Raw genomic sequence first — 8876 nt, 5'->3', positions numbered from 1 at the left:
GGGGGGGGGGGGGGGGGGGGTTGGACTATGAATGGGGCTGGGATTTAATGAGCATAAGCCTAACAAAGTAAATGTTTAGTTTACCATTTTAAACTGACGTTCCTACTGAGAAGAGGGATTCCAGTGCCTGCAGATTTAAAGGTACGCACAAGTGATTTGGTTTATCCTGGAGTACTGGGGATGCTCATGGCCTAGTGATGGCTGGAGAGACGTGTACAATGTACGGTTCGGGGGAATGTCATCCAGGTCTTCCCTCCAGGCTCCCTTCTTCCCTCCACTGTCCCACTGGCCACCCATGCAGGTAGAAAGTGGTGAGTACTGGCGGGGTTTCCAGTTGTTTGTGAGGTCACACTATGTGCAACATCCAGCCGCAAGCTCTTCACCTCTTCTTTCTCAGTCCCTCCGCCTGATTTCCAGTCACACCTCTGCCCAGCCACACTCGGTGCCGCTCTCGGGTGCTCAAGCTGTGCCCTTCATCGTCCAATGACACAGTCATTGAAGGTGGTTTCCACTTCCCCTCCCTCCACGTAGGTCCTCTGACTTTCCTCAACCAAAGTAAAATGAAACCCAACAAAACAACACCGCACTTCACTGTTCTCTTAGAAAAAGTGCACGACTGACCAGTGTTGTGTGTTTATTCTCACACTACTGATCTTCCATTTCTGCCTTCAGACCCTCTCTGCACCCCTCCATCCAGCGGCCCGAGTGGCTGATGCTCGTGGAATCGTCACTTCCTCGCTCTCTGCTCCAGGCTGGGTTTGGCTAGTGGGAGGCACTGGTGGGAGGCACTGGTGGGAGGCACTGGCCCAGGGCAGGGGGCAGGGTCCATCCCTGTCCCTCCAGGTGCATTGCTGTGCACCTGCCTCCTGCGACACTGAGCTCCCACCAGCCGTGCCATGTGGCCCTGCCCTCCTTCAGCCACCACTCTATAAAATACCCCGAGCTGTTCTGTTCTTGGTCCTGTTTCCTTCATGTGCTCTTACTTCCTGCAGTGAGAACTAGGTGTTTCACATGTTCTTTCTAAGTTTACCCAGAGGTAGTTTGGAGTCTCCCTGGAGTTGATGCTCCATATACACTGACTTGGAAAGGGGGTCTGGTCTTCCTTAAGATTTTTCTAGTCTGGATCAAATCAGCTCCTACAACAGAGATCATTGGAGATGAAGTGGATCCAGGACTTCCCTAGAGACTTTGGTCACTTCAGACGGGCAAGGCTTCCTGACTGTGTGAATCTTTAAAATGTGAGTTAAAATGTTCATCCCTTTTAAAACCTGTCAGCTAATATTCTAAAGATAATACGTAGCTAATGAACCTGCATTCTAAGTCTCCCTTGAGAAAATAAGCTGAGTGACCTCTACATTTCCATTTAGCTGGAAGGACTCTGCCTTAGAGGCATTGGGGCTGATGTTCTCACCGTGGGAAGAATAAGGGGGACAGGAGGGGTTCTCTATCCAAGTCCATTTCCGCTTTTCTGAATAAGTGACCTGAATAGTGTCAGAGTCTCACACCAGATTGTAACAAAAATACTTTTTGGAATGTTTGAAACATTTATGATCAAAAATTAGACTTAAAAAAACAATGCTAGGAAATCATAAATCAGATTTTTATTATGATTAGATGCAGCCACTGCAGTGGAAACCAGCATACGAAAGAGGCGGCGGGGCATCTTTATCCTGACTCCTCAGATCCTGCACAGCAGGGGGTTTACCTACAAGCAGGAGATTGCCCTGCACAGCGCCTCATCCAGGGTGACTCCAAGGCCATTCTCACTGAAATGGAGGCTCTGAGCAAGCCGGGTGGACTGCAGGGTGGGGAGCTTCGAGATTCCCTCAGGCATCTGATCAAAGTGTAGGGTACCATCAAGTGGAGGGAAGACCATGTCGCCAACAAATGGTCCTTGAATTCCAAATTCTGGAAGCACGTGACATACCAAACGCCTGTGCCAAACAAACTTCCCAGGAAGACTTCCAGTTTGGTTTCCTTGAGTGCTCAGGGACAGGAGTGCTTGCTGTGATGTGCTGACACATCTGAGTTTGTAGATATTCTAACTCCTCCTGGCTGGATTCTGCCAATGTGCCAGACCCTGGGAGCCGAGGCAGGAGAAGGAATGTCAAGGGTACTGAGGCCTCAGAGTTCATCTAGCAAACTCACTTTTATTTTCCCGGCTCTGGATGGATGCAAAATGCCCAGACATTCTTATCCTCAGTCCTCCCCCGACTCCAGCCTTACTCCCTCCCCTTCCTTCCTTTGTTTGTCTTCACCGTGGTGTAGGAACTTTTCACTGAACTCTTCCTCTCCTCTCTTGTTTGTCCTCTTTCTCCTCATTCCTTGTCAATAATCTACATTCTATACATCAAACTACACCTTTTAGAGTTAAAATTTTTAGTCATCTTGAAGAACTGCATGTGGTTCCCACAACCAGGAAATGCTAGAATGTATCCCCATTGTTAAGTGATGCATGCCTGTAATAGCACAAAAGAGAGAAGGGGTAAAAGAAGTTACACTGTTACCTCAAACTACAAACAGAACTACCATAGGATCCAGCAATCCCACTACTGGGTATATATACAAAGGAATGGAAATTATCATGTCAGAGGGATACCTGCAATCCCACGTTCATCACAGCTCTATATACAATAGCCAAGATATGGAACCAACCCAAATGCCCATTGACGGACAACTGCATAAGGAAAATGTGGTCTACACACACAATGGAATACTACTCTGCCATAAAAAAGAATGAAATTCTGCTGTTTGCAGCAACATGGATGAGTCTGGAGAAAATTATATTAAGTGAAATAGGCCAGACAAGGAAAGAGAAATAGTGCACGTTCTCACTCACATAACTGGTGCTAAGAAAGAGGAAGGAAGGAAGGAAGAAAGAAAATGAAAGCAAAAGACCATAACAATAAGTCGAACTTTCAGAAGGAGAGAACAAACCTAAAACCATACTAGAGACAGGGGAATGAGGGAGGGGCTTGGGGAGTGACTGGTTAGGTAAAGTGCGTAAAGAGAAGTTACAATTTGTAATGATGAATATGCTAATAATACAAAATAAAAATTAAAAATAATTGTATTGTTAAAATATACTGTTATATGTGTATATGTGTGTGTGTAAGCGTGTGTGATGTTAATTCATGTCAACTAATGTAGAATATGATCAATTAAGGATACAAACCACAATCCTCTGTGCAATCACTTAAAAATGGAAAAATATAATAGGGGAGATAACATGCAATGCTAAAAAGATATGCAGCCCAAGAGAAGGCAAGAAAGCAGGAACAAAGAAACAAAATATATATGGGACCAAAAAAATACCCTTAAACTCATCAATAATTACATTAACAGTACATTGACTAAACAATTAGAAGTAGAGATAATTACACAGGGTAAAAAGGAAAGAACCAACCATGTAATGTTCACAATGAATTTAAATACAAAGACATGGACAGTCTGAAAATATAAGGATAAGTAAAAGTATATACTATGCCATCACTGAGTTTTAGGCTAGTATAGGCAAGGGAAGGAACAAGTCATGATTTGACATGAAGGCAAAATATATTTGTTACAACAAATATATCCTAGCTGTGTTTCCTGCTGTACACAAAAATTTTATATAAATACAAGTATTATGAACATGGATATAAAAGTTAAAAAAAATTAGCAACAAAAATACATCAACATTTCAAAAATAATTATATATTTAAAAATTATATATAGCCCATGAAAGTGAGTTTATTAGAGGCATGAAAAATTAATTTAATATTAGAAGGCCAATCAATGTAATCTACCCTATTAAAAAAGTAGAAGAGAAAAAGCCTGTGGCCAATTTGATAATTACGTCTTTCTTAGGGTTTCGAACTAGCTCCTGCTCAGACATGTTATAAACAAGTTAGTACAAAAGTTTGTTTTGGTGCCAAAAAAATAGGCAATTCATGCAGATTTTTAAAAATAATATGTATTTTCTGTGATTATTTTGAAGACCCTTCATAATAAAAAAGATACTATATCATAAATATTTGGGTTTATCCCGGAAATGCAAGGGAAATTCAACATTACCAAGTTAAATTAAAGATCTCTATAATGGGGAAATACACCTTGTTCGTTAATTGGAAGACTCATTATTTTTAAGATAAAATATTCCCCCTAATATGAGCCGTAGATACATCACAAGACTAGTAAAAATTCCAGAGGTTTTGTTTTTTGTGTTTTTTTGGAAATTACAAACATCCTAAAATTTATATGGAAATGCAAAAGGCTAGGAATGCCCATAACTATCTTGAAAAAAAAAAGTTTGAGGACTTAACATTTCTGGATTTAAAGATATACTATAAGGATACAGAAATCAAGACAGTGCTATTGAAACTAAGGATACACAATAAATCAGTGCAGCAGAAATCCTAGTGTAGACTCACAGATGTATGAGTATAGTTAGGGATTTTTGATGTAGGCACTAAGAACTACCTAGTCTAGTTCAAGTAGGTCAACATGGAATCTGAAAGGCTGGACTTACAAATTCAAAGGTACAGAGTTGCAGTAGCCCTGCCCAAACTGAGAACACCATACAACTGGAGATGGGAAAATATGTTTAGGGACAAGAAACAATGTCTTTACACGATGTGGATGGGGGTAAGGAGCCAAGAAAAGCCTGGGTTTTCAGAGTTTGCTGAACAGAAGGCTCCCTCCCCACCTAAGTGTACCACATCTTTCACTGGAAGTTGTTCTATAATAATCCTGGACAAAAGGAGTCAATCACATTCCAGTTTAGATTGGAGAATACTTTAAAACAACAGCGCACTAGTTATCAGCATTATTGAAAGACGAAAGGAAATTTGAAAGAGATCCATATTTTTTTGTTTGGACATCATCATAATAATATTTGCTGAGCAGTTACTACTGACAAGCAGTATCCTAAATGCTTTCTAAGCACTATGTCTTTTAACTCCCCAACTCATATGACCATCATCGCCTTTATAGACATGAAAAAATGTCGCTTGCCCAGTGCCATAAAACTGATTAATGTAACAGCTGATATAAAAATCCAGGTAGTCAGACCCCATAGCCCACACTCTTAACCACTAGTCGATATCTGCCTCCTCAAAAGCAGACACTTTGAGGCCCCTTTTCTTGGCATTTATTTCTCCACATTGGATCTTTGCAATTCTTGTTACATTTCCTTAAGATAAGCTTGCAGCTGTAAGATATATGTATCTGAGAAAGCTATCACAAAATTCTTTCCAAATTTTACTCTATTAATTTACATTCTACACAGAGTGTACATACTTGGATTATCTGCAGTATAATGAGTACAGGTTCTCTGAACATCATGTTAATATCAAAAACACCATCTCCTTGTTTTCCATCTTCCTTTAACAAACACTTTCCCACCCTGTACTCAACCTACATGTTTTCTTTGTTCCCACATTCTGTACAGAGATGAATGCTACATGTTCTGAGTGTGATTTGTTACCTCTCTTTCTGAGTCATATTTATCATTATAATTTCTTAATTTCTTTATCCTCCCTTGTATGAGATATGTTTCAGATAAACTCTTGCTCATTTCCTTATCTTATACCAAACCAAACACTCTCAGAAAACTTACAAAATTCTTAAATTTAAGTAATATTACAGGTAGAATTTGATATTTGTGACTCCTTTACCTAAGCGTGTTTAAGGTAAAACTGAAATCACTTCACTGAATACTGAGGAATGTGAATGTCTGCTGTGTGTCAGGTAAGAAACTAGGCTCTACAGAAATGAAGATAAATAAGACTTGGTAACTTTTCTCAATTAGCTGGTGAAAAAGAAGCAGGCTTGTTATCAAACCCTTGTATGCTTCATGAATTTAGAGAAACACTAGAGAAGAAAACCCAGGCAGAGAAGGAAGAGTCCCGACTTCCAAACTGAGACCCTACAAGCACAGGAACCACATCTCCATATATGATCATTGAATGAATTGGCAACTTGTAAAAATAATAAATAGCAATTGAATATCTATAATGTGACAGACATTGTCTTACAGTCTTTAAGTATAATTTTTTAAAATGATCACAATGTTATGAAGTATATTTTTTTTACCCCTATTATTATTTTAATCTCCATTTCACAGACAAGGAAACCAAGGCACAGAGAAGTAGGGTAATTTGCTCAGGGTCGCCAGCTGGTAGGTCACCGTGGTTTGAATACAAATATTCTGACTGCAGAATTTGCATTTTTTACACCAAAATCACATGTCTTTACTAACTGCGTTGTCCCAGGCAAGTCATTTTTTCAAAAGTAAAGCAATAGTACTTGCTCTACTTCAAAATAATAAGACAATTAATTGAGTAGCTATATTTTAAGCACTATTTTAGACTCTAGAAAAAACAATTAGTAAACATTGCACTTGGTGAGCAGTATGGTAGGGCAAACCTCAAGAAATAAACTACATGGTTGCCTTGGGTTCAGTGTCCCCCAAAACTTAGTCCCCACTGTGACAGTGTAAAGAAATTGGGAAATCCTATCATGGTAATTAAAAGGTGGATCCCTTAAGAGGTGATTGGATTGTAGGACGATGCTGTAGTGGAAGGACTAATAATGGTGGTTGGGGTGTGGTTCTGAGGGCTTTAAAAGAAGAGCGCTTGAGAGGTTAGTCTCTCTCTGCTCCACCATTTTCTGCCATGTAAGACCCCTGCATTGCTGTAAAGTCACCACCAAGAAGACCTTCACCAGATGTGTTCCCTGGACTCTGGACTTCCCAGACTCTGAAACTGTAAGCAATAGATTTCATTTTCGTACAAACTACCCAGTTCCAGGTATTTTGTTATAAGCAACAGAAATAGGCTAATACAGCAGTATCTATTAATTTATTTCTTAATCCACAAAATATATATTTATTATGGTTTAGGCACCAAGGGTTATGTTCATTCATTCCAGTAAATTTACCAAATCCAGATCCATCTGGCCAGGTTCTCCAGGAAACAATCTCTAATACAGAAATTCAAGTACAGAAGGCTTGAGAATAGTGTTAGAAGCAAACACTTGTGAGCCTCTAAAGAAAGCCTTTCTGGGCACAGAGAGAAGTGAAACTGTAATGTAGCTGCAACAAATACTCGGCCAATTTCACGGATGCTCTAAAGCAGACAATTCAGCAATGTCCTGAGCTGAGGTGAGATGGATGGTCCTTTTGTCTTCACATGGATGAGTCACTGGATCCAGTTTGTCTCACAGACGGGAGGAAACGTTGGTGGTGCAGTCTGTTCGGCTGAGGGCAACCTCTGGAAGGACGCAGCTGTCCACGGGCAACCCTCCTGGAAGGTGAGAGAATGAGTATAGAAAGCCTGAAGGGAAGTTTGAGTGACTCCCCACAGGATGTGCTGTAGTCCACCCACTGCACCACTTGAATCCACCGTGTTGTAGAATAAGTTCGCCCTATCTGGGGATGGCTCCTCCAGGATTCTGAGGGAGACCTATGGGGGAAGGTCAATGGATGAACCCTGGCCCCCACCCCTGTAGCTGGTCTTGGGGCTATAACAAGTGCCCCTCCAGGGCTGGGGGCGGACATTGCACGCCGGCTGCAGCTCGGCCAAGTGCACGGCTGGGCACTGGAGCCCCGGGGCCCAGCCGCATGTCCTCTGCCGAGCCCACCCAGCCAGCAACCAGTGCCACCTCTGTGGCAAACCACCGGACAGGGACCATTCATTCTCCTCCCTGCCTCTGTCATAAACTCGAATGGTTGGGCCCTGACTCAGAGTTTTCCAAAAGTCACGGCGGAACCTGCAAGCAGATAGGGCTTTAGGAGACTGGAGGATTGGTGACAAGCAGGTGTAGTGAAGTCATGTGGATGGACCTCTCAGGCTGGGAGAACATTTGAATCTCATGTTAATCCTCAGCAAAAGTCCGCTATTAAAGAGCCTCTTGGTAAACAGGTGAAGAATTATTCAGGATATCACTCATCCCTCTTTTCTTTGCCATTAGTTGGTGATTTCCTGAGAAAAATGTCATGAAAACAGGAACAGGAGTTATGTGTGAGCCTAGGAACACAAAATTTCCTTCACCAAAACTAACTTCTCACCAGTGCTGGGTGCTTAACTCTCTTGAGATGTGACCAAATTGAAGTGCCCAACCCCAGGGGATCAACCAGTGTATTGCACTAAACCTCTTTTATTATAAAATAAACAATGGTTTGCTCTCACTGGAATAGGAACTTATTCTGTACTTCTTTATGCAGGTTGGAGTTACAGTCAAGTGTCCTTTTATTTAAGCCTGAGAGACTCTATTTAACGTTTCTTGTAGAGCAGATAGGCTAACGATGAATTCATCCTGTTTATCTGAGAATGTCTTAATTTCTCCTTCATTTTTCAAGGGTAGTTTTGATGGATATAGAATTATTCGTTGACAGTCTTTTTTTTTGGCACTTTGAATATATCATTCAACTGCCTTCTGTTGTTTCTGATAAGAAGTCATCTGTTAATCTCATGGAGAATTTCATGTATGTGATGAGTCACTTTTTTTTCTTGCTGCTTCAAGATTTCCTCTTTGTGTTTGGCTTTCAACAGTTTGACTATGATGTGTTTGTCTAGGTGTGAATCATTTTGAATTTATTTAACTTTGAGTTCTTTGAGCTTATTTGATATGCAGAATAATGTTTTTCACCAAATTTTGAAAGATTTCACCCATTATTTGTTCAAAAATTATTTTTTTCTCTCTCTCCTCTCCCAGGTTTCCCATTGTGCATATGTTGGTATGATTGATGGTGTTCCACAGGTCTCGGAGGTTCATTTTTCTTCATCCTTTTTTCCTTTCTGTTTGTCAGGTTGGATAATCTCTGGTGACTTATCTCCAAGTTTTTTTTTTTTTTTTTTTTTTTTTTTTTTTTTTTTTTTTTTCGTGTCCCGCAA

The 8876-nt window shown here is 40.7% G+C and overlaps 1 pseudogene; it reads left to right on the top strand.

The window, feature by feature from the left end:
• LOC103605584 overlaps nucleotides 1–2011 on the top strand; it is a 9382-nt pseudogene extending 7371 nt beyond the window's left edge.
• The last annotated feature ends 6865 nt before the right edge of the window (nucleotides 2012–8876 follow it).

Source organism: Galeopterus variegatus, unplaced genomic scaffold (assembly GCF_000696425.1).
Source record: "Galeopterus variegatus unplaced genomic scaffold, G_variegatus-3.0.2 Scaffold5920, whole genome shotgun sequence".
NCBI lineage: Eukaryota > Metazoa > Chordata > Mammalia > Dermoptera > Cynocephalidae > Galeopterus > Galeopterus variegatus.
The sequence above is the reverse complement of the archived record's forward strand: the minus strand, read 5'-3'. Positions and strand labels throughout refer to the sequence as shown.